The sequence below is a fragment of the Cyprinodon tularosa genome, unplaced genomic scaffold, assembly GCF_016077235.1.
Source record: "Cyprinodon tularosa strain WSP-4 unplaced genomic scaffold, ASM1607723v1 ctg4, whole genome shotgun sequence".
NCBI classification, from domain to species: Eukaryota; Metazoa; Chordata; class Actinopteri; order Cyprinodontiformes; family Cyprinodontidae; genus Cyprinodon; species Cyprinodon tularosa.
Genome location: NW_024039118.1, coordinates 62,265 through 86,945, shown reverse-complemented (window position 1 = coordinate 86,945; position 24,681 = coordinate 62,265). Strand labels below are relative to the sequence as shown.

The 24,681-nt window shown below is 37.5% G+C and overlaps 1 protein-coding gene across 4 annotated transcripts in view; it reads left to right on the top strand.

The window, feature by feature from the left end:
• slc4a2b (solute carrier family 4 member 2b) overlaps positions 1–24,681 on the top strand; it is a 66,033-nt gene continuing 41,352 nt past the window's right edge. Inside the window, exons 1-2 of one of the 4 annotated variants that reach the window (XM_038297904.1) lie at positions 1–58; positions 177–282. The gene's annotated coding sequence lies outside the window, so the exon portion shown is untranslated. Of the gene's footprint in view, positions 59–176; positions 283–21,430; positions 21,522–21,659; positions 21,718–24,681 lie in introns of those variants that run through there. The other 3 variants (XM_038297906.1, XM_038297901.1, XM_038297902.1) reach the window with 3 other exon arrangements.

The window sequence follows — 24,681 nt, the reverse complement described above, 5'->3', positions numbered from 1 at the left end:
TTGACGCCGTTAAGAGGAATAATTCAGAGTTTGAGGTGACTGCCGCTGCTAGGCACCGGTGAGTAAATTAGTTCTAATCTTTGTGATACTCTGAGCTTCTAAGTTACCAAGGTAAATGAAAACTCATCATTTTGGAGGATTGCAAACCATTTCTGACTGCTTATCCGTTATTCCAGTTAACAGACTCGCCACTTGAGAGCCAGTATCATCGCATGGAGTAGCCCCCTTTACACCAGCAGCACCACTGGATGAACTGCCTTTGTCTCTCGCCTTGTTAAACAGGTAAAAGGTCTGGTTTTGGGGTTTATATAATTATGAATGGACTGGTTAACGGTGGTGGTACTGAAGTTACTCATCATAGCCGCTAGCAGCGGTGGCAGCCACCATGGTCATTTAATGAGGCAATCAAACACTTTGAAATAAACCTCAAAAACCGACTAAAGCAGACAAGATTGTAAGAGGTCGCTTCCTGATGGCTCACTGGAACAAAAGCAGCCTTACTATTAACAATGAAATAAAAATAATGCAACCATTTTTGGCATTTACTTCATCATATGAAGTTACTTTAACACAATTGTTTCATGTTATCAGGGTATGAAATAAAACAATTGTGTAAAAGTATCTAAATATGATTTTATGCCAAAAATGGTTGCATTTTTTCAGTGTAGGGGCAGTTTCACTCTTTCCATTTTGAAAGATCAGCAAAGTAGTTATAAAACACAGGAATCTGAATGAAAACCATATAGCTTTCGTTGAGAGGAGGGGAAAAAATAAATGCCTGGCAACTTTAAAATATTTCTTTCATTATAGTGATTTGATGTATTAAAACAATTTAAAGCTATGCATAGTAAACTATTTAAGAATCTTTTACTGTTATACTCATTAAAGCAACCATTTGCCTTCAAGTCATCTAATTAGTAAATGCAATTCATCTGTGTGTAAATCAAACTCTGCAGGTGCGGCTTTTCACCTAGCTAGGGATAACATTTATTATATTATATATATTACCAAAGTTTCAAATTAAGGTATGGAAAAGTGATGGAGTTTCAGTGTATACAGGAGAAATGCTAGCTTTGCTTTTAGCAGTTCAATGGGTGGAAGAGGTAAGACCATTAGAATTTATCATTTGTTCAGATTCTAGTTCGTCATTAGTCAGTTTGCAAAATAATCAGTCACACAGTAGGCCAGATATATTAATTGAAATACAACAAACACTTTACAGAATAAATATGATGCAGCTAGTTGTAAATTTTGTTTGGGTTCCAGCACATAATGTGATTAAGGGAAATGAAATTGCTGACAGCATGGCTAAGGAGAGTACAAATAAGGCAAGGATAGATATTAATGTTATAGTATAACAGAAATAAAGGGTATAATTAAACAAAAACAAAAGAGAGGTGGCAAAAGTTATGGGAAGAAGAAAAGAAAGGTAGGTGGTTCTGTATAATCCAAAAGAAGTGGACAAATTAGAAGAACAGAAAAAAAAAACTGGAGAGAAGAGAATTATTTCAAGACTTTGAATAGGATACACAGGATTGATTAGGTCATCATTTTTAATAGGGAAACATCAGACAGGGAATATCTTAGTGACTGTGGGGAAGATGAGAAGGTGGGACATGTTATTTTGAGTTGTAGGAAATATCTGATTCAGAGAAACAAGTTAATTAGGAAACTTAGTAATACGAAAATTAAACTTGACATTGTTGATTTACTGCAAAAGGAATCAGGAAGAAGAGGACATTGGGTTAAATTTGAGTTTTTTAAACAGATTAAATTATTTAACAGGATTATATATATCCTGTTAAACAATTTAATCTGTGTGTATATATATATATATATATATATGTATATATAGTTTAATATGCATAGCTTTATATTGTTTTGTTACATGAAATTACTATAATGAAAGAGAAATTTTGAAGTAGCCAGGTATCTTTTTTCATCCTCTTACCAAAAGCTTAATGGTTTTCATTCAGATTTCTGTGTTTTTTAACTATTTTGCTGATATTTCAAAATGGACAGAGTGAAACTGCCCCCACACTGAAAAAATGCAGCCATTTTTGGCATTTACTTCATCATATTTATTTTTTTTACCCTGATAACATGAAACAATTTTGTTAAAGTAACTTGATATGATCAAGTAAATGCCAAAAAAAAAAAGATATATATATATTAGGGATGGGACGATTTATGAAAACGTCCGAATCGTTCGGTTAGACTGTCTCGGTTCGATTCGCGTGTGTTTCGTTCGGTTCATGCACTGCTCCTTTTTTCTCATAGGCGAAGCGATTACACTCCAGAGCAGAAGGTGGCGGTACTGCGACCAAAGCCAACCAACAGTAGTAAACAAGAAGAAGAAGAAGCGAAGCAGCTTAGCCGGGTGTAGCAGGGAAAAAAATCAGTTGTTGTGGAGAATTGTGTCGGAATGGCGAGTGGGAAAGAACAGGAGTTTGAAGACGCGCCAGCAGCACTTTATAGGTCTGCTGTATGGGACCACTTTGCATTTAGAGTGACCTACGATGACGGCGGAAAGAAAGTTGTGGATAAAAGTGCAACAGTGTGCAAGCATTGTGCAACACCTTTTGTTTATGCTAACAGCAACATGACCAACATGTCATGCTAACCCCGAAATCCCTCATACTCCGTCAGCGCTCCGCCCCGCTGCGCTCCAGACCACCTGCTCAAAGCAAAGCCTACATCCTCCACTGTGGCTCCCGTCCGCTCCCCTCTGAGTTTTTTGGAGATGGTAGAGAGCATGCGCGAGATGATTAAATTAAAACGGCAAAACATACGAAAAATGATCCAGGGTTTCCGCGGATGATTTAAAATAATTACAATCCATTATTTTTGGGGGGATTTTTTCATTAATTCCATAAATTTTTATGGGATTTCGGTGTAACAATCAACATATACCGAATCGAACCGAAAACCGTGACCAGAAACCGTGAAACGAACCGAACCGTGGATTTTGTGAACCGTTCCACCACCATATATATATATATATATATATATATTGTTTAATTACATCATGGAGATCCATCAGGGAAGCAGCCTAAAGGTAACATTGTAGGAGCTGCAGAGATGGAAAAAAGTCTGTTTACAGGACAACTATTAGTTGTTTTCCCTTCTCAAATGTATTGGAGAGTTCTTGGAAGAATGTCATCTGAAATGTTCTAAAAGCCATGAAGGTGACACAGCAAAGGTATGGGACAAAAACCACATTTACATTAATCTAAAAAAAATCTTGAAGCTATATTTGTTTGATTATTTACATCATAACTTTGAATTGCCAGAAAATATCATCTGAGCAGTTTAATGAATTTAAGTTGATCTGTAAGGTCTACTTAAATTGTGTTTTTATTTCTTTTTATTACTAGTATGTGTCCTCATGAACCAATAAGTTATAGCATTTAGAATTTTGTTTTACTTTAGCCCTTTTAAATATTGCTGTAAATCCTTTGCCCATTTTGTACCTTTCATATTTTTAACCTTTTATTAAACTTAATGCAAAAACCGTTACTAAACTGTAAATAGTTGAACAGATGAACTGCCCTAGCATCTGTTTGTGTATAGTATGATGCTCCTGGCTTTTTGCCAGTTAACCCAGAGGATATTTGTTGTTAAGCACAACTAAACTGTTTTATTAAAACATAAATGAGGGAGCTGCAGTGGCAAAGGGGTAAACTGACCCATGTAGTCCTTGATGTGTCCCTGATGGGTTTTGAGTCCTGCATCTACCATTTTGCCATCCGATAATTATACATCCATAGATGCCAAAGAACTCTTTAAGAAGAAATAAACCCTGATTTGAATTTTATTGAGATCCCATTTTACCAGGGGAAACAAACTTAAAATGAACATTTAAATGAATATGAAAGCTCAAATATTTGAAAATGTGGACAAACCATTATTCCTTTAACCATCATTGCAAAGTTTGGCTGGAAAAACTGTCATTTTTCAGTTCCTGCTGTCTATTTTGATCAGTTTTGCTAATTAATTTCTTACAGCCACTTTCATAAGCTCCCATTTGGATTGTCTTCATTACCGAACCATTAAAATAGAGGCTCTTGTTTATTTTGTCCAACAAAATGGGAATCTTTAGGATCCAGAGTACTGAGAAGGCCAGAGGTTTCTGAAGGGGCTATCTCTCTTAGAGTCGTAGGGAAACGGCCGTTCCAACCGTTGCATTTCCGAATTCTCCCGAGTGGGGCACGACTTTACACTAGCGAATAAAGTGAATGTTTTTGGTCATTTATCCATTGTTGTGGCGGTTGGTCCGAAAGCAAGATTTGTTGTGTCCGGTGTCTCGGAAGCATCTTGCTAACCAGTTAACAACTTAGTGCTAGTAGGTTCCCAATGGGAAATTACATTGGGACCAAGTAGCACTCAGCAACGACACTGTCAAGAAATGCTATGGACAGCGGAAACATGCAAGAGGAGGAGAGTTTTGTGTTTGTAGGAGTCTCCTCCGTCATACATTTTTTATTTAGAGGAGGAAAGCGGGGATGAAGTTGTTGTGGAAGAGGACGCCAGGGCGGCAGAAGCTTCGTTTCTTGTAGAAGGCTTACAGCTGTACATGTTTGAGCCTTTGCCTCATAACGCTGCCAGTTCTGTTAACTTTACACCTGCCGAAGACACAGACGTGCATCCCCGTGAACACTGGGATGGAACTCAATGGTAAAGTAAATAATTCTTATTTCAACCGTTGCGTATATTAGCTGCGACATATGAATCAAGATGCTATGACAGAAAAGATTTGATTGACAGATTACCGTTGATATATGGTTAGATGACTGGCCCCTAAAGTCAATACGACAGTACAAACTGTCCCAACCCAACCGAGCTGTACCATTATTTTATGGAACTATTTATGGTTCAGTTCAATGTGACGTTTGATAATGGAAACACCAAAAATACAGAGCCAGACCAGATTTGACTGCACCAAACCACTCAGTGGAAACAAGCTGTATTTGAATTAATAAAAGTTGAATGTGGCCTCTTGATTTTTATTTTACCATACTGAACTGTTCCTCTGGTATCCAAGAAGACTGTTTTCAGTAATGATGTCAAACAAAATGTTGTAAAAAGGGAATTTGTAAATGAGAAACTGGGATCTCTGTACCAAACCTGGTTCCTACGTTAAGTTTCAGTATAAATCCCACTAATCAAGCCCCATTTACCTAAAGGTCTTTAGAAAGGTTAAAAGCCTTCTTTAAAAAAAAAAAGGGGATGTCGCTTAAGTTACCAAGTTATAATTACTGAGGCACAACCTGTATAGATGAAGTGTGTTGTACACACAAACTACCGGTATGTATTTTGCCATTTAGACAGGATATTTCATCTTAACATTTGCTTTTGTTGTTCTGCTCTAATTCTACTGCTAAGAAAGGACATATTATATCAGGCACCTCCAAAGAAGGTCCTCGAGCGCCGCTGTCCTGCAGGTTTGAGAGGTTTCCCTCTAAAACCCCCCAAAACTGGCAACTTTTCAAACCCCCTCTCATCATCCAGCCGATGCGCAGTTTGGAGGCGAGGGTGCTTCTTCCTGGCTGGGAGCCTTGTTCTGCAGGGATTCCAGCGTTTGCCTTCCTCTGCGGAAGGGGCCTTGTTACGGCACTGTATTTATTGTTGTAAAGATGATGGATTGTCTTTTTTAAGCAGCTCCCTTTTAGTCAGATGTTGTGATGCCAAAGCCTTACATTAACCAAGGTGGAGCACTGCCAGCTCAATGTTGACGTAATGAGGTTTAGCCTTGGCTTTAGGCCAGTGGGACCAATTGCAGGCTATAACTCCACCCATGGCTCGGATATGCCCTGACTTAATGAACCTCGGGTTGAAATGGAGGTGGGGGGGGATTATGGTCCTTATTTTCTGATGGAGAGTGCACTTCTTTTATCACAGGCCCCCAACTGACTGCATCTGATGGCATCATAGTACTGATGTGTTTTTTTTTTTTTTTTTTTTATTGCACATCTAAATCTACATAATGGAGGGATGCAGTTTTGTAATCATAAATTCAAGCTTTGTCAGGCATAAACGGTTTAGTTTGCCAAATTTATTTATACCCATTCATTTATTGGGAAACTAGCAGAAGTAATTTCAACACTTTAAGACTGACATTGGCATGGTTAATGTTTTTCTATATTTTACATAAGAAATATTTTTCTTTGCATTTACTTCTATTTATTTTTTAATTTAATCCTGGTTAGGGGAAGTTACGTTATAATTCTATTTTTTTTATTTATTCCTATATCATCTTATCAAATTTTAAATGACCCCACTAGTAATTCAGACCTAAGCCTCAAGTTTCTTCCTTATTTCTGCACTCCAGCTGTTCTACTTTGCTTTTGAATGACAACTGCATGACGTGGCATCTGGCAGGACAGAGGAAGGATGTGCCTTTTCTGCTGACTCGCTGTTATCGTCTGCATGTGCTCTCCAGGTTATCTGAGAAGAGTCTTTGCTTTGAAGTAAAACTGAGCCACTGGATTAAGGGATTATCTTCCCTATCGCTTGTTAAATCCAAGCAAAACAAATTCAATATTTCTAACCTTTAAAGAGCCCCTCGATGATGGCAAGACCTTTACGTGTTTGCTATAGTCATTCTGAACTTGTTAAATCCCTGGAAAAAATAAGCCCAAACTCCAAATTGGTACCTTTTAATATCGTGCGACACTTAAAACTCCATTGCATTTCTGCCGTCACCCTGTAAGCTTGCATGTTTTTTTTTGTCATAATATACTTGTCCTGTTGATTAATGGTGGCTTTTTTTATGTTTAGTTTTTTTTTTCATTGAAACTGTTGAGCAGGACATCTTTCACATTCCTGTTGTGAATTGCTTGTTCATGCAGAAAAGAAGGAAGGAGAAAAAGGCTGATGAGCACTTTTTTCAGTTCTTTGTGTTTTTTACCCTTCTGTTTGCACATAGACTCAGCCACCAATTTACCATAAATAAGTCGAGCCTAAAGTCAAACACTATTATTTTAGTCCTGTTTACCATCTAAAGCTGTGGTGTTTGCTCTCCTTGCAACTTTTGTTTTTGTTCTGTTTTAATTGTCAGTCCTTTACTAGCAGAGACCTGCTGGCTTTAGATGTCCAGGCCATCATTTAAAAATATCTGATTCCCTGGCAAAAATGACCAACTCATAATAGAAAGACTTAAGCACCCGATGTTAGGCCTTTGCCTTGTTTGTGAGCCCTGTGAAAAGCAGCTCCGTCCTCTACCTCAGTCTCAGATTAAGCACCATTCTTGCATCCAGCCTGAAGTTCACGTTTTGTGCGATTGTTGCAACCACACCCTGAAACTACGGTCGCTAGATAGACGCTCTCACAGGGGAATTTAAAGAAAGGCAAGGCTGCCTGACTCAACTTTCTTGCGCTGTTGTGTACTTTAATGCTGATATTGCAGCATTAGTGCTCTGCTACTGGAAGTAGTAGTGATGTCACTTAGTCCTGGAAAAAAATCAGTTTATTCTCTTGGTCTATTCTGTTCTGTGAAAGGCTCAAATGGCTGTGAACTGACCTGAACAATCGCAGCATTATCCAGTAGAGTCCCAACTGGATCTGTGCTTCTATTTGATTACAGGCAGATTGCAAAGTGAATATTTGACCCTTCAGGAAGGAACTGACTGATCAATATGCTTTTTAATGTGGGGGGATCTTATGCATCATGCTTTTATATTGATTCAACCAAAACAGTGTAAATTTGTTAGAAGCTTTATTGTTTTCTTTTCTTGTCCAAGTTTTATTAGGCAATAAGAGTTAAACCAGTTAAGACAAAGAAGCAAGTAAAAAGGGCAACATAACGTCTAAGAAATATTATTGAACTCCAGTCCTCAGAGGCTGGTAACCTGCAGTTTTCCATCCCCTCTTTATCTGAATCTAGTATTGGGCTCATAAGTAGGACTCTGTGGAACTTCGCTTCATCGCAAGGATGTGATCCACCTATCTGCATCATTCAGGTCTGTTGGATCAAAAACATATTTAAACATTGCAGGACAGTGGCCCTATGATGTAGTTTGACACCCCTGTAGGCCGGGTTACTGAAAGGGTTCATTGTTGTAATTACAAGTCTTTGTGGGTGCACATAGAGGACAGTCTGTCAGCTGAGGACATTCAGTCTTTTCTTAAAGTAAGCATGCATCCTCGTTTTTTATTTGCCATTTCGCAACCCCATTTTTTTATTTTGATTTGACTTGGCAGTCTGCAGGTGACTTTTTATCAGCTTTGCACATCTATTAAAAAGTGTCAGCCAGTTATTTAAAGAAAATGGTGCATCCAGATTTGATAACATTTATGGACATGAATTTCCACTTTTGTTGCAGATCTTTATTGAATGTACACCTGACTTGACCACCATTCTAAAATGAAGATGCTGACATCTAAATCGGGGTGGTTTACTTAATGAAGAGTTTGTGTTCTTTAGTTGTGTCCCAGCTGTAGCAAAGCAAAACTTAATTAGCTGATGAATTGCTATCTCAGTATAGTGAAACATTTGTGGAGTCTCTTAATGGGCCTCTTGGGGACTTGAGTTGCCCACTGCTGCTCTAAACCAGTCAATTGTAGCTCTGGCTGTGTTTAGGGACATTGTCCTTCTGAAAAGTGAATGTCTGTCCCATTCTTGGGTTATCAATCTTCACATCGTTTCTGACCAGCTTCCAACAAAAATAAAGGGCATTCCCTCAGCATGAAGACGCCACCACCACAGTTTATGAGAATGTGTACAGCGTGATCTTGGTTACGCCACTTTGTTGAAATGCGTAGCATTTTAGTGTCGTCATAACGTTTAGTATTTGTCTCCTAACGTGAGCACCCTTCACTCTTGCTGTGTCACCTTCATGGCTTGTTGATAGCAGCTAAAATAGACAATATAGCCCCATTTACACTCCCGTTTTGAAGCCGTGTCTAGATCGGTCCAAGCACGATAACGGAGTGTAAATGGCACGCACAACTGAACTGGATCATGCCAGACACAACCAAACCACGCTATCGTGGTGCTAGTTCATCAGTAGGGGTTGGCGCGTTTCGGTTCTCAGATAAAGAGTTCATGAGCAGACTGCGTCATCTCCGTACAGTCTGTCTCCGTAATCATGAAATTTCAGAAATTCATAAAAATACTATCTTCCCTACCATGCCACATGATTCTGCTTAGCAGTGTGATGAACCTCAATGTCTGTTGCTGTTTCCTGCATCTCTAAGTCCTAGTTAGACTATCGTTTGTCATCTCCAAAAGCAGACTCGAGTAAATTCATCAAAGGCTACCCTCTTCTCCTGACTCTCCGCAAACTTACTGAACTTTACGCGGTGTCGCCTTGTTGATTTGCTTGTTTACCTCTAGAGAGCAGTAGTACCGTAGATTGTCACTAGGAGGCGAGGAATCATGCTAGCGTGGTGTGTAAACAGTCGTAAGGAAACAAGAGCGGCACGGATCGGTTTTCAGAGGTTAGTGTAAATGAGGCTTATATACGTAGACGCCTCGTTGGACGGAGTCTGCCTATGCTTCGGATGTGTTAGTGTCCGCCATGTTGAATGTGGAAAATCTGTTAGACTTAGTTAAACAGTATCAGAAGGACTTTAATCTCAGAGTATACTTCATATTTGTAATATTTGTGTGTTTGTAATATTACAAGTTTATTTTCATATCCATTTGGCTTCATTCTCCTGACTTTATTCTTGTAAATAATTAAAAGAATCTAACCTGGCTGGCCCTATTACTCCAGGACTGAAATGGTTCTTTAAACTGTATCTATTCTGGAAGTGTTACCCCTTAATTCTCATGACGCCTTTTTTCATAATAATACCACTTTTGTCTTTTTTTTTTTTTTTTTCTTATACTGGTGTCATGCTTTATTTCCAGTCTCCTAATAACCAAAATGCATAAAAAATGCACTTAAAGATGTTCAAAGTAAAAATATTCTTATGCTAGCTCTACTTTTGACTTTTCCAAAGCTTTGTTACTGACTCTTAAATCAACTTGAACTTAATTACTTAACTACTGAACTTAAATTACTTGGTCTTTCCTATTATTTTTCCTTTCCAATACTAATAAAAAATTCTTCAATGACCTAATCTGGCCAATCTTTTTTTTTCTTTGTGGTTTAAATCTAAGAAATGTAACTCTGAGAAGAAATCTATTTTTTTTTTTTTTTTATTCTCACTGCTGTCACGGAGCTACTCATATCTGACATCGTCTGAGCTCCATCTTGCGTGACTTCAACCCATTTCTGTTTGTGCAGAATGTTTTCATTGCAGTTGTTACCAGAGGTAGATATTAATATATGTTGGATCCTTTAAAGATGTATAAAAGCATTATTTATTTATTTATTTTTTAATAGTGATAATACTTACTCTGCACCACACTACAAGTTATGCGGATGTTTTGGAGAAAAAAAATCTCATTAACCTTTTTATTAAAAAATATATTTAAATGGACTGCAAAAACTTTCCTGACCTTTTTGATTTAGCGGAATCCACTTTCTAAGCACCCTCCATGAACTTTAGCATTCTGACCACTGATTTAAGTTATCTGTTAGTCATCAAATGGATTATCCATTGGCAAAGTATGAGTATGTGGATCTGGAACAATAATGGCTTATCAAATATTATATGAAGCAGTACTATGCTATTACAATGCTGTGGACAGTAATATTAAAATGGTAATTATTTGATATAGATGCATGGAGAGATGAAAAGGAAAATGATTGTTTTCTAAGTTTACCTGCCTGCCTTTGTTCTCCTTTGATGCAAATAACACTTGCCGTCCTAAATAGTGGATATCAATACTGTAAAAAAAATAAAATAAAATGAAGCATAGGACTGATTAAAATGGAAAAATTTAAACTTATTTTTTCTCTTTCTTTTGGATACTACACCACACAATATCCTGGTCTAGTCACATTAGTATTGGTCTCCATGTTGCAATGGTCAACAGGGTGATCATTAACTAAACTTTCTTTTCTTACCTGTCTCACTGGCTATGCTGACTTCTTTACTTCTTACGCAAGCCTTTGTTTTTTACTTTCAGCTTTTACCTGTTGGGAAACTTGGCACCCTTGGGTTAGGGTTAGACATACATCCATTGAACCGTGATGATTTTCTTTAGCAAAAATATAAAAGTTTTTGACATCTTGAGGGGATAACTACAGGTTTAACTTCCCCCAGCCAGTAAGTTCTGCACTAAGCTCGCTTTTTACTGTTTGTACTGTTGGAAAAGGCCAACCTTTGCACAAGCCCCTCTGCCTAATTAATGCGGCCTTATGCTCACAAGCTTTACCAATGTTCACCTTCGTTTGGCTTCTTTTGTCCTTTGAGACGTGACTTGTGTAGCAATTATCATTGTCATTTTAGGAAAAAGAAATGTCCAAGGGTTGGCAAATAACAATTGGCAGCACATATCTAATCTTTTAGACTGATGTCAAAATAATCGTCATCAGCCTTAAAAGAAAATAAAACTATCGATCGTTAGAATTTGACCTAGAAGAAGATACTTATAGATTTTGGATCAGTCATTATTTTTGAAAATCTATTGTTTGGATAAGGTTCCAGATGTGACTTTTCAATAGAAATGGAGAGGATTTAACTCAAATCTGTTTTCCAGATTGAAATGGTTAACTTAAATAATAGCTTCTCAATTTCGTAACTTGAACAATTTAATTGATCCGTTGATATTAAGCATCTAGTTACAGTATACAGGGGAGATGAGTAAAATGGTGTGTCACTGCAAAAAGAGTTGCTTTAATGTAAAGGAGGAAATGTTTACGTCAAGCTCAAATGTTTATCCATTATTTGCTTTGTCTGAACTTTATTTTACTTTGCAGCCACATCAGGAAAAAGGGAATGTTTTGTCTTAGCAAATAGCTTATATGTCTTACCCTTTGGTATTAATTAACATCCTTATGGTATTAAACCAGGGCAACATAAGAGTAGGCAGAATTTTTAATTTTATATAATTGCGTAAAATGGCCAATAGCCATCTAACGCAATAAATAAAATGTCTGAACTTTTAATTTTATCTTTACTTGGTACATAGGAATCAACGCCATTGTTTAAGCCAGTTTAATCAGAGGCTTGGACCATGAAGCAGGATTATTGGGCTGGTGAGATAACTTCAGGTTTAACCCTTTCTCTCTGGCACCATGAGCTGGATTCGGTTTTAGCGAGGCTAGTCACCATGGTAATATACTCAACCCTGCTCCGGGGCAGGGTAGCTTTCAGGATGGAGCTGAATCTTAGGAAAGGTTCCACCCGGCATCCAATCAGCTGTTCTGTAAGAGTGACGTGCCCTTTCTTTGAAGACAAATTAAATTCACTGGGAAAATAACTTGAACAAAACATCACAATAAAGAAACTTGAAAACCAAAAACTAGTTTTCTTGACGAATTGAACAGTTTTCAATTCATTTATTTAAGGTTGGAGTGTTATGCTTATTGCATATTTTCTTTTAGTCCAATAAACCTCAATTCAATACTGAATTATGACTGTGTCCATCAGTTATTAGCTATATCTAACTGAAATGGCTGTTGCAAACACCCAAATATTTAGAAATAAAAATCATTAAGATTAGTAGGGGGTGCCCAAACTTTTCCATATGACTGTAAATAAATATATAAAGATATTGTATTTAAGATTAAACACATTTTTGTCTGTCAGTATCCTCTATCCAGATCTCCTCATTTGGAAAAGTTTAGTTTCACATGCTTCGAATTGAATAAAAAGTCTATTTAGCCAATCTTTAATCTCTGGGTATTAATGGATTAATCAAAAAATAATCAATTAGAAAAATAATCGTTAGTTGCAGTCCTAACTGTAGCCGATACATTACTAAATTGTTTGTGTTTTATGTTTATCCGCTCTCAGGTGCTCTTCACTCCTGAGGGGCACGTGATTAATATGCAGTGCAGTTATTGGGATGCAGGCTGTGTTAAGTTACACATCAGTGTCATTTAAGCAGTAAGCAATCCTTTGCCGCATCATTTGGCGTATTTCATTCTTTGACAGTGTTTGACTATTAAGACCTTTTTTTTTCTTTGCATTTCTGCAAGATGAGTTTTTGTTTCTCAGTGTGCAACATTAATTAAAACATAAAAGATTGCATTTTTATTTTTCTGGAAGGGCGTAAGAGGCAGTCATGAAAGCCTCTGCTTAAATCCTCTGTCCCCCAAATGACAGGTGCTGCCATAGACACAGTCACTGTAGCCTGGAGCCCCTGATTTGTGGGGGGGTGGTGAGATAAAGATGGGTGTGGATTGACTGAGCAGCTGTTGGCTTTAAGAGTCTGTGCACATAGGAAACAACAGTGCTGAAGTTTAGGAATCTACCAAACCTTGAGTCAAGGTAATGTGTTCACTGGGCTGTGTAGGGAGTTGGACACGTCTGGGTGTTGAAAGAGTGGCCGGCTTTTAAACGTCAGAGTTATTTTCAGCTAAAAACATTCAGAGGCAGCAGACTGAAGATGCAGATACCATATAGCTAGCCCATAGAGGAACATAAGAAGCTAGAGTCATCCTCTGCTAAATTTGGTCACCCGTGAAGTAACTGGGAGAGGTAATGATGGATCTTCTGAGTTTTATTTTCTAAAATTTAATTGTCTTGTCAGGATTTGAAATTTCTACAAATCCCCCCAAGATGTAGAACAATAATCTATTGTTATGCTATATACTTCTGTTTGATCTGTCCTTAGCTGAACTGCTTTGGTTTTCTATTCATTTCAAGATCCACAGTAGGGCCCCCTTTTCTTTTTTTTTTCCTTCTCCCTAAGACTTCATGAGGAAACGATAACAGGAAGCTTGAGGGAGCCCTTCCAAAATATGTTAACATTTCAGAAACAAACAAAGACTGGCCCGTTTATTTTTTTAGGAGTTTGTGTTAAACTTTTTTATTTTTGTGCTTTTGCTTGTTTTAGTCACCATGCCACGTTTGGGGTGGAGGAACAAAAAAAATCAGGAAAACACCAAACTGGGTTTTTTACCTACTGTAATAGTTTGCCTAATTGAACTAAATTCCCCCTAAAATTATTATCCTGTAATCTTAAATCTTCCTAAATTGTTTCATTCTATCGTCTTTGCAACAATGTTCTGTTTGGTATAAACTAAGCATTTTGCTTTAGGGGGAATTTAATCAGGCATGAAGGCACAAAGGGAAGTTGCACCTGTTTACATAATTGTTCATACTCAATGATGCTATTATCAGCACAGAGTGCACAAACTCTTTGAAGTGGGTTTTAGGTGTTTGTGGCTTTAAATGCCTTTCTTCTCACCCGCAAGACATGCATGTGACTCCACGTTGAGCCCACGTCCCCGGGGACAAACAATCATATCTCGCATGCCCGCCCATGCTTGTGTCTGACTGCGGTTGGGCATTTGTGTCAACCATTAGACTTTTAATAAAGCTGTTGTGGAATGCAGAGCTTGAATTTTTGGCAAATGGACCAGGGAAATGTTTAGATCACAGGATTGTTCTTTGTCCGCTGGAAAGCATAATTAATCTGGTGGCTTTTGCGGCTCTTGGAGTAACTCTGTAGTAGTCTTTCTAGGCACAGTATTAGTTTTATTGTTGCATGTACTTTATGCAAGCCGATAAAGCATTTTTTAAGAAATTGTTAGATGATTGATTGCTATAAAACAATGTGTAAAAGGTCTTAGAGTAATTACATTTTTATAAAAGTATTTTCCTTCCATATTATCCTAAAGTAAAAATAAGCCATGACATGTTTTTTGACACTCTTTCAAAACTAAGACCCCTCCCCTGTGCAGTGATGTTTTTGTTGAAAGGGACTTTGTTAACATGGTTTTAAGGTTTACTTTAACTACTTTAAGACCCACCTAAGAAACATACAATTTCAAATGTTATTTTACAAATTTGCACAAGAGGAGGAAAGTTGCAAATAAGGTATTGATGCCAGTCAACAGAGCACTTATTGATTGGAAAGCCAGCTTTCATAGTGTCAAATGACAGTCAATTCTTTTAAATTTACCCAGATATCACACCGTGCAGTGCTCAGAAACCACAGAAGACAAAGGCTTGATTCAATGGTGCCCTTGCTGTGTGGAGATCCATTTGTATAATTTGAGAAGTTTGTACTTGGGGAGTTCTTGTGGGTCTTCTATGTTGTGAATGAACAGTGTAGTTGCAACAATGACTGGAACCCTTAGGCATTATTTTCCACTTCCGAGTTAAGCATTGTCGCACAGCTGACCCCCAATGAGCAGCAAGTAGAAGGGGAAGATTTGCCTGGGAAAGCAACCGCCTCTCTCTGGAGAGGACAGAAAAACATGAATTAATGTTCAGTTCCATCTGGACAAACACAAGAGTAATGTCCTGTTGATGGATGAGATTAAAGTGGATCATCTTTGGATGTTCTCTGAACATCCCACAAAAACACCGAAGAAATGCAACAACTTTACTTGGTGTCCTTGGAACTGGGAAAACACGCATTATACCATAATAGTGAGTAAAGGAATGATAGTATTGCAGTAATTGACCCCAGGTAGCAGTAAGTCTATCTAGTTACCAGAGGAAGAAAATAAATGAGCACCATCTCAGCATGCTTTAAGGGAAAAGATTGCATTAGAATTAATGTCATTTTGCAATAAAAATAATTGGATTTTGTTTCCATAGAAATGTGTTTGTCCTCCAAAAGAATTCTATGCTGGTGAAGAAAGCATCACCACATCACCTGCACAGAAAGCCTGAATTAATGGTGTTTGAATAATTAATGGTTTGTACTTCAAGCAGCTCTTTGGGATTTAGATATTGTTTATCATAAGTTTTATCCCAAGTTATGTTTTACTTGAGAATTTGGAGTAATTGAAGTATTTTAAATGGCTTCCGTTTACTGATTGACGTTATGAAATAACCTCATAAGTCGGCCGTAAACTCTGTAACTATTTTTAATGTGGGCATTTCTTGCAATGCTTTATGGGAATGTTGAGGTTATCTTTCCTATTTTAATTTAGAAACTTCATAAATTTCCTTAATAGGTATCTTGTTTTTTGGTTTCATAACAAACTAACTTTTTTAAAGCCCTTTCTGTTTAAATGTTAATTTCTTTATCCGACAAGGGAAAACCATTTAAAGTCTTAAACGCCAATCAAACCAAATGGTCTGAATGTGTTGTTTTTTTTCACAAAGAAACAAAAATAGACTGTGACTGTTTATACAATGACTGTCATGTGATTGGAGGTCACCAGTGGATGAATGTCCTTTTCTGTTTTAAACCTTATAGTCATGCATACCCAGGCATTTGAAAGACCTCCTTTAAGACTTTTTATGTTTGCTATCAAACTTATGGTTAACAATGCAATTTTAATATATACTGAGGAGTACTACAAGTTGAGAAATTTATATTTTCCTCTATAGCTAAGTTTTTCAGTGTGTGGTTTTTATGAACTAGTCAAAGTTGGGACACATACTTCCTGCTTAGTCACTGATATGACTTTGGTAGTTCCTACTTTATTTGATTCTCTGAATGTAAAGGTTTCCCAGATTATTAAATCAAAGTTTTCACTTAAAACGAAATAAGATATACATTTCTCATTAATATACACATGGAGGCTAACTGATAGAAATGTTTTAAAGGATCCTCAAATACATTTTTCTTAACATCACTGTGAAATCAGCCTATATGTAAAGAGAGCGTTGACCTCAAGTCTGGTTAAATATTGCTTGCTGTTTTTGGAGGTCTGGGGGCTTTACCGTAGTTTTAGGTGTTAAATAGGCATATCGACCCCCGGAATAAAAGAAAGACCTCGTGAAGATGCTGGTTGGTCATCATCTACAGTGATGAAAGTCAGGTGACCAAATTGGGTAAAAAGTACATTTGACAAAGAAAAATGCGTTACTCCAGAAGTTGAAACATGTTTCCACCAAGTATTGAGGAAATGTTTGTAAAGTTATCCTCCAACCACAGATCAGAATTGGTAAACTTTCTTTTCCCTGTTATCGAATCTATTTACTTTTTTAAATCGGAAACAGAAGATCAGACCTGGAAGAAAACCAGAACTCCATCATTTTACACATGTCAAGTCAATCTTTTAAGATTTATTGGGGCATTGGGGACTTGTAACCTTGCAGGTATATTTCAAGATGTTTTTCCAATAATTTCAGCTTTATAATACAAAGAATACACAATGCTTATAACAGGGGAAAGCGTCAAGGATCACATTAAGTATTTAAATATGAAATCTTGCTGCATCTGGCTCAGTATGCATGGGAGACCATTCCACATGTGCTGAAATTTATATTTAAAAAAGAGGAAAGAACAAAGATTAAGGGTAACTGATATCATGCAAAACACAACAGAAAAAAAATCAAATACTAGAGGTAAACTGATTAACTCACAACAGCACCATGCCCATCAGGGAGACTTGAGCAACAGAAAGACGAGAGCTGGGAAGACAGAGCTTTATATACATCCCAAGGGGATGTGTTAAATGCAGAGACTTCATTTCTTGGCTCTGTATTTGTGACAGTGTAATGAAAATATAAGTTGGGGGGAGGGAGTATCTCCGGTAGCGAATCACCATCACCTGGACACACGAGTAAAGAGGACAGGCATACAAATTACCCTGCTTCTAAGGCCTGATTGACTAAATTTAGTTTATATACCATTTCAGGCGTTGTTGGACTTTTTCAATAGAGTAAATGTGCTTAATAGGGGATGGATTGTCAAAAGTTCTGACATATCAAACATTTACCTCACATGACTGATCAGCTGTTTCTTCTACTGGCATCCTGAATGCAAGCATTAGAATTAAACTTCTCTCAATGTACCCGAAGTCAATGCACCATCACTAACACTAGCTGAAATGACAAAGTTAAAAACAACTTGCTACCTCTACTTCCTGTTTGTTAGTTGGCGTAAAAGTAACATATGACATTATGCTTTGCATCACCTGATTAACTGACTCCAAGGGATGTAAACGAGTCTAATTGGTATTTCCTTTTACTAAAATACCGAGAGTTGGATGGAAATGCTTCTAGTGATTACTCACAGTGCAGAGTGGCTTTAAATTATACAGCATTCTGAGGTTAGGCTTATTTCCACCTGGAATAGTCTTTAAGGAGCCATTTTCACCCAAAGGCAGAAACCTTGAGGTGAGTAAGAAAAGGATGCCAAATGTATTTTCATTGGAAAGTAGGTAGGTGTATATATATATATATATATATATATATATATATATATATATATATATATATATATATATATATATATATTACTAAATGAAGATGACGTTGTGGGAGCAGGGCGTTTCATCACCTCTGGTCTTTATATAGTAATGCTGTTTACACCTTCTGGTGAACTGTGCTGCAGACCTACTTTCCCTATCAGCTCAAACTGCCCTCTAACCTTTTGAAATAATCCATCAACCAGAGACCGAATTCCACATTTTTCTTGATCAGTTCTGATCTTTAATCAGCACAATAATGGCTGTTATAATTATTGACGATAACAATGATGTGCCCATTCATAATTAAAATGAACTAGCTCATGTTCATAGTTCACAAAAACTGAACTAAGTTGACAAACCTATAGATCTACTAGTTAAAGTTCATTTGGTAAATTAAGCCACAATCCTATACAATAGAACCTCATGTTTCATCCTTTAAATGTGTGATCATAATATGTAGAGAGAAATGGAAAATCCAATCCACTTTATTTATATAGCACGGTTTAAATAAACACAAGGTTTCCAAAGTGCTGCACAAAAAGATAAAATAACTAAAATAAAAGTAAATAAAATAAAATAAAATAAAAGCACTGCCCGCACAGGATAAAAATATGTGTATACATAAAAATCAACATGTGTACATAAAATCAATACTCTACATGGTGTTAAAAGCCAAAGAAAAGAGGTGGGTTTTAAGAAGAGTTTTAAAATGAGACAGAGGTGGCCTGTCTAATGTGCAGAGGCAATCCATTCCAAAGTTTTGGAGCTGCAATAGAAAACGCTTGATCCCCTCTGAGCTTAAGCCTTGCTTTAGGCACTGTCAGGAGCAGCTGACCTGAGAGATCGGCTGGGAGTGTAGGGGTGCAGAAGCTCAGAGAGGTAAATTGGGGCAAGGCCATTCAAGGCTTTAAAAGTAAATAAAAGAAAATACTCAATTCAGCCTTTTAGTTTAGCCTGTTTTCCAGTGTAGTCCTGTTTCTCTGACTGTGATTGGCTGGATGTGCTCTCTTCATTCTCTGACATGGGAGTTGGTTCAGAGCTTGTCTGCCTGGCTGTGTGTTTCCTGGACGGGGGCCTTTTACAGCTGCTTTTTGTGTCTCTGTTTCTGTCTCCTTGAACCCCAGTCGGTCTCAGCAGATGGCCCCTCACACTGAGCCTGGTTCTACTGGAGGTTTCTTCCAGTTAAAAGGGAGTTTTTCCTCTCCACTGTCGCTACAAGAATGGTTAGTGTGAGGGATTGCCTTCGAGTCAATGAATTAATGCAATCAACTGGTTTTCCTTAGGTAGAAATCAATTAGAATCAATATGACTGTATGATCTGGTGAACTGTAAAGTGCCTTGAGATGACGTGTTGTGAATTGGAGCTAGAGAAATAAACTGAATTGATTTGAATTGTTATCAAATTAAGAGTTGCTATTAATTTAAAAAATATATATATTTTTTCTTAATCTACATTTAATGAGGTTGGTGCTGGCTTGCTTGTTTTAAAATGACCTTCTTATATCAACATGCATCTTAACTCTTTTCCAATCATATGTTATTTGCAAAAGTCAGTTCAGTTTGTTCATATATCTCCAAATCACAACACGTCATTTCAAAGCACTTTACATAGACGGGTCATTCAACAGGATGCCTTACTTTAACTTCTAAGCAAAAATCATCAAAGATCTGCCTTTTGTTTTTTTTTCCTCAAAAGTTTTCGAAATTCAGTTTTGGGTCTGTTATTAATACCAAACTTTTTTTTTTCTCCCTAATTTGTATCTACTTTTTGTTCATAGTCTATTATGTTAAGGATTTGCTTTAATTTATGCAGATTTCACTCATACAGTGCATATAAGGACTTCCAGCAATTTTAGTTCATACATTGCTCTCACACCAAACCTTTGGAATGCTCTCGGTGCCCGTTTCTCATCTCTGGAGTGGATCATGCTGGTATGAACCCATCCTGGGTTCTACAATGGACAACAGAACCATACAATGGAATGGTTACGACTACAGGTCTTGGCGTGGTTTAAGCAAACTCTGGAGCGGTTGCCTGGGATTGTTCATGTGTGCCGGGGCCAAGCTTACCAGAAACGGCAATAGAGGATGTTAATGAAGAGCCGCTTGTTTGAGTAGAAGGTAAAATAAATGGTTTTAAAATGTTTCATATGTGGAGTGTGAAAAGGTGCAGACACTTTCTGCCATATGTTTAGAGGACAATATCTCAGTTGATTGAGTTAAACTGTATGTGAACACCCAAGAAGTACAGAAACCTCCGTTCTGTTACATCTCTTTTTCTGTTGTAGGATGGTGGAAGGAAATGATGCATTCTCTGCTTGTGGTCTTGACCAATCGGTGAAAATGATATTTGTGTGCATTTGCTTTTTTTCTTTTTTTAAACGGCTCCACACTATTGTAGTATTACTAGCCAAAAATAGTAATGGGCCCTTAGATCAGAAGATGTGTCTCCATATATGCTTTCTACAGGCATTATTTGCTTTCTTTTTTTTTCTTTTAACACGCTCTTTAGCTGTAAAGAGGATTTGCACACTTGAAACAAATAATTCGTCTCATGTAATGCTAGTTTAAATGTTTGTTTGAAAAGTATCCTGTTTAATCTATTTATTTCATATTTACAGGCAGTTGAACAGTTTTTCCAAGTTGGCTCTTGCTTAGTATTTTTACTTGGTATTTCTTGCTTGAATTAATTAACGACCTTCCCCTGTACTCTGTGTGGCTGCAAACGTTATTTAATTTTTGAGAACTATGTGCATTTAAGGAACATTTGGCAGCATTAAATATGAGGACCGTTTTTGAATATTTTCATAATTTAATCCTTCAGAAACCATGAAACTCTGCACTTTACTACCAAAGAGTTTTAGGATTTATTTTTTTTCTCTGCAGTGTAGATCTGTTAATATAGAACCAAAATTATAACTGGAATGAGACCAGTGGGATTGGACGCATGTGGATTTTCTTTTTTTGCAAGGTGTTCAGTACCAAAGTTTAATAATTTTCTATGAGACTAAAGGAAAGAAGATTATAAACAATATATTAGAGGAAAGAAAAACTAAACCTAGTTCTGGGGTTGTCCTGAACATTTCTTGGCAGTTTCCTTCCTTAGGTTAGATGGAGAATTGGGAATCACTTGGAATGGATTTTCTCCATCAGCTTGAGCTTGTGTATCAGACACATATCAGACTCCATCTGTCTGAGCAGCAGCCTCTGACTCAGTGCTGAATGGAGTCACATGGCAGCTTGTCAGCAGGCTGGAGGAGGAAACATAATCCCAAGGAGGAAGGCTGCTGTTATCAGTCCGAGCCTGTAGGTCTTAGAGAGCGCCCTGTTTGACGAGAAGCTGGATGGTACGCGGTCAGTCAACAAGCTCTACATTTATAACGGATAATTTATATATACATTTTTTTTCTCTCACTATAGTTTCAGGTTTTTATATTTACGTCTTTTTCTTTTTTTTTCCCTCCTTTTTTTTGTTTGTTCATCCTTTCACAGCAGAGTTCTAAATGCATTAGAATGTCTGCGGTGGCTTCAATGCAGTGAGAACACTGAGGTATTTATACTATTTATTGATGCATTTGTTAGTCATCTGTGCCATCTATATTTACCTAGTGTCCTGCTTTTTGTCTCATGATTGTTAAACTTTGGTTAATCATTTATCTGGTGTTGGTTCCACCTGAGTGGACACTTTTCCTGTTTCGTCTTTTCTGTTTCAATCCCAGCCTCCTAATATCCAGTTGACTAGAGGTATGTGATGAGTCAGGCTTTCAGCCTATATTGCCGAACAAATGTAAACAAGTTCTGATAACCTCCACAGTTTGAAGGTATAAACTAAAACCAATTCTGCTGAAAGGTTATTACTTACAAAACCATGCTTTAATTGATATAGAAATTATATCTGCTGTTTTAAATTGTCAAACATAGTCTGAGATCTCTAAAATCTACCAAATTCAAAACTGATCATTTGATTTCTTAAATCACTTTCTGTTAATAGAATTATTCTGCTACTGTTAATTGCTGTCATAGAGATGTGTTGGATTAATTTATGGCAGAAATAACAATTATGTTGCACTTATTTGTGCCACATAAAACACCAAGGACAAATATTATCTCACTTCTATGTGTCACAGCAATAAAAAAGGTCAAAAAGAGACATTTTGTTGCTTTATAGACTTAAACTCCTGTTTCTTTGTAGGCTTTTTTTTTTTAAATAAAATAACTGTTTTTATCAGGTTTGAAACTTTTAATTTCTTCCCTTTCACTGTCCTGCTCTTTATACTGTAAGTAAAGGGCTGCATTTGTTGAGGTTTGGACATTGTTATTAAGCTTCTATTTATAGTTACAAGCAGTTTCTTTGACACAATTTATTTGCATTTAGTTGTTCTTTAATTATGCATTCTTCCAAGGATTGAATTAGTACATGACTGCAATCTGCGGTTGGTGTGCGCGTGTCGGGCTGCAGACTGAAGCTGTGCCCGGTCAGGGCCTCTTCGCCAGGACGCTGGTTTTAGACACGTGCGATGGCTTTTCTAGAGTTCAAGCCAGGCTCATGACCTCTGTCCAGCCATCTGACTGTTGTGCTTTTTCTTCTTATCCTTCAATGGAGAAAAGTAAAATAGTTGAGATGAAAGGGTTCTCAAAGTACAGATGAAAAATGATCAAACTTGCCAAGAAGGAGAAATGGATTTCTATTAAGGTGTAGCTCAATAGATTATAGCATAGAAAATGTATTTAATTTAAAGGGCAGATTATGACATAGTTTCACTTGAAAAGGATTTGTTTCTTGGTTAAATGTCATGGCTTTCAGGTAATTGAAACCTGAAATTCAGTTTTTTCTCCATTTTATCTTTTATTCATGCTTGTCGCCTTTTATTTTATCTCAGACCTGGCCGCGGGGGCAGCAGTCTCAACAGAGACTTCAGTCTCCCCAGACACCACCCCCAGTTCCTCTGAAGAAACCTAAGGCATTCCAGGGCAAGCAGAGAGACATAGTCCCTCCATTGTTTCCAGGGTCATCTCCTGGGCCTCCTCCCGGTGGGACATGCCTGGGAAACCTCGTTTTTCTGGTCAAAACCATGACCTCATACTTGGAAGAGCAGATTCTCATCCTAGCCACTTCACACTTTGCTGTGAGCTGCCCCAGTGCAAGCTGTAGGTCTTTGCTAGAGCCAGCAGAACATCTACAAAAAAACAGAGAAATAAATCTGCTTTTCCCCTAATTAAACACCCTCTGGCCATTGGCTACACCCAGAAATCCTCTCCATAAAGGTTATGAACAAGACCGGTGGCAGAGGGCAGCCCTGTTGGAGTCCATCATGCACCGGGAACAGGAGCATGACTTAATGCTCCTTCTCTGCTTGTACAGAGACTGGATGGCCCCTATTAAAGGGCCTTTGAGTCTGTACTCTTGGAGCACCCACTACACGGACCACGAGAGACATGGTCGTCTGTGTTCTCTAAACTCCAGAGGGAGTAGAGGGCGTAAAGCTGGTCCGGTGTTCCACAGCTGGAAGAAAACCGCTACGCTCCACCTGAAACCCAGGTTCAATAATAAGTCGGACTCTCCTCTCCAGCTTCCTGGCATAGGCCTTCCAGGAAGGGCTGAGATGTGTGATTCCCCCCTGTGGTAGAAAACACCATCCAGTCCCCCTTCTTGTGGATGGGAACTGCCAGTCAATGTCACAGACCTCAATATGTGTTGAAGAGTAAAAAAAACTAGAGAGCATTTAGATTATTTTTTCCACTTCTCTTGGGCCACAGAAGCATGCCATGGGAAACATTTCCCTGTAGTTTTTCTTACTAAAACGTTAATTTTATCAAGAAATACTGGAGAAAGTAATTCAGTAGGTATCTTTTCCTCCACGGCTCAGTTTTATTTTAAAACTGAGTTATTGATCATGAATTCAACCTCTTCTTTCTGCTCTCGTCTCAATCCCATCACAATGATTTGCTAATTACTTGCCCTCTATAACCTTTATTTGTTGTCAAACTAACCTGCTTCAAAGAGAATGCCTGATCATATGGTAGCAGATAATGGAAACTAATAAATCATTAAATTTTTTTGAGCAAAGTCACCATAGAGATGGATATTATAGTAGGATTTTCTGACTTATTACTAGTTTGTATTTTGTTACAGTCAAATATTTACCTTTTAAAGTAGATAACTAGTTTGACTGGTAAGACCAAACTACTTCCAAAGCTGTCAATGTCTAGTGACTCTCTACTTTAAAATACTTGTCCCATATAGCAAAAACTGTAAATCCAAATAAGTTATTTTCTTGAATAGAGGTGGTAAGACAATTATTCCAAGTGCATAATATCTAGTTATCATATTTTAAGGGTAAAAAAAATCCCATTTGCAGATCATCTTCTTTACCCACTTAAATTAAGGGTAAATAAACTTATTTAGATTGATTTGCTTTGCAGGGCTTGTTCCTGTTCTTGCATCTTTAAAACTGGGTACTCATGTGGCCTCAATCATACCCAGTAATGCTGAGAGAGATGGTGCTCTAGAAGT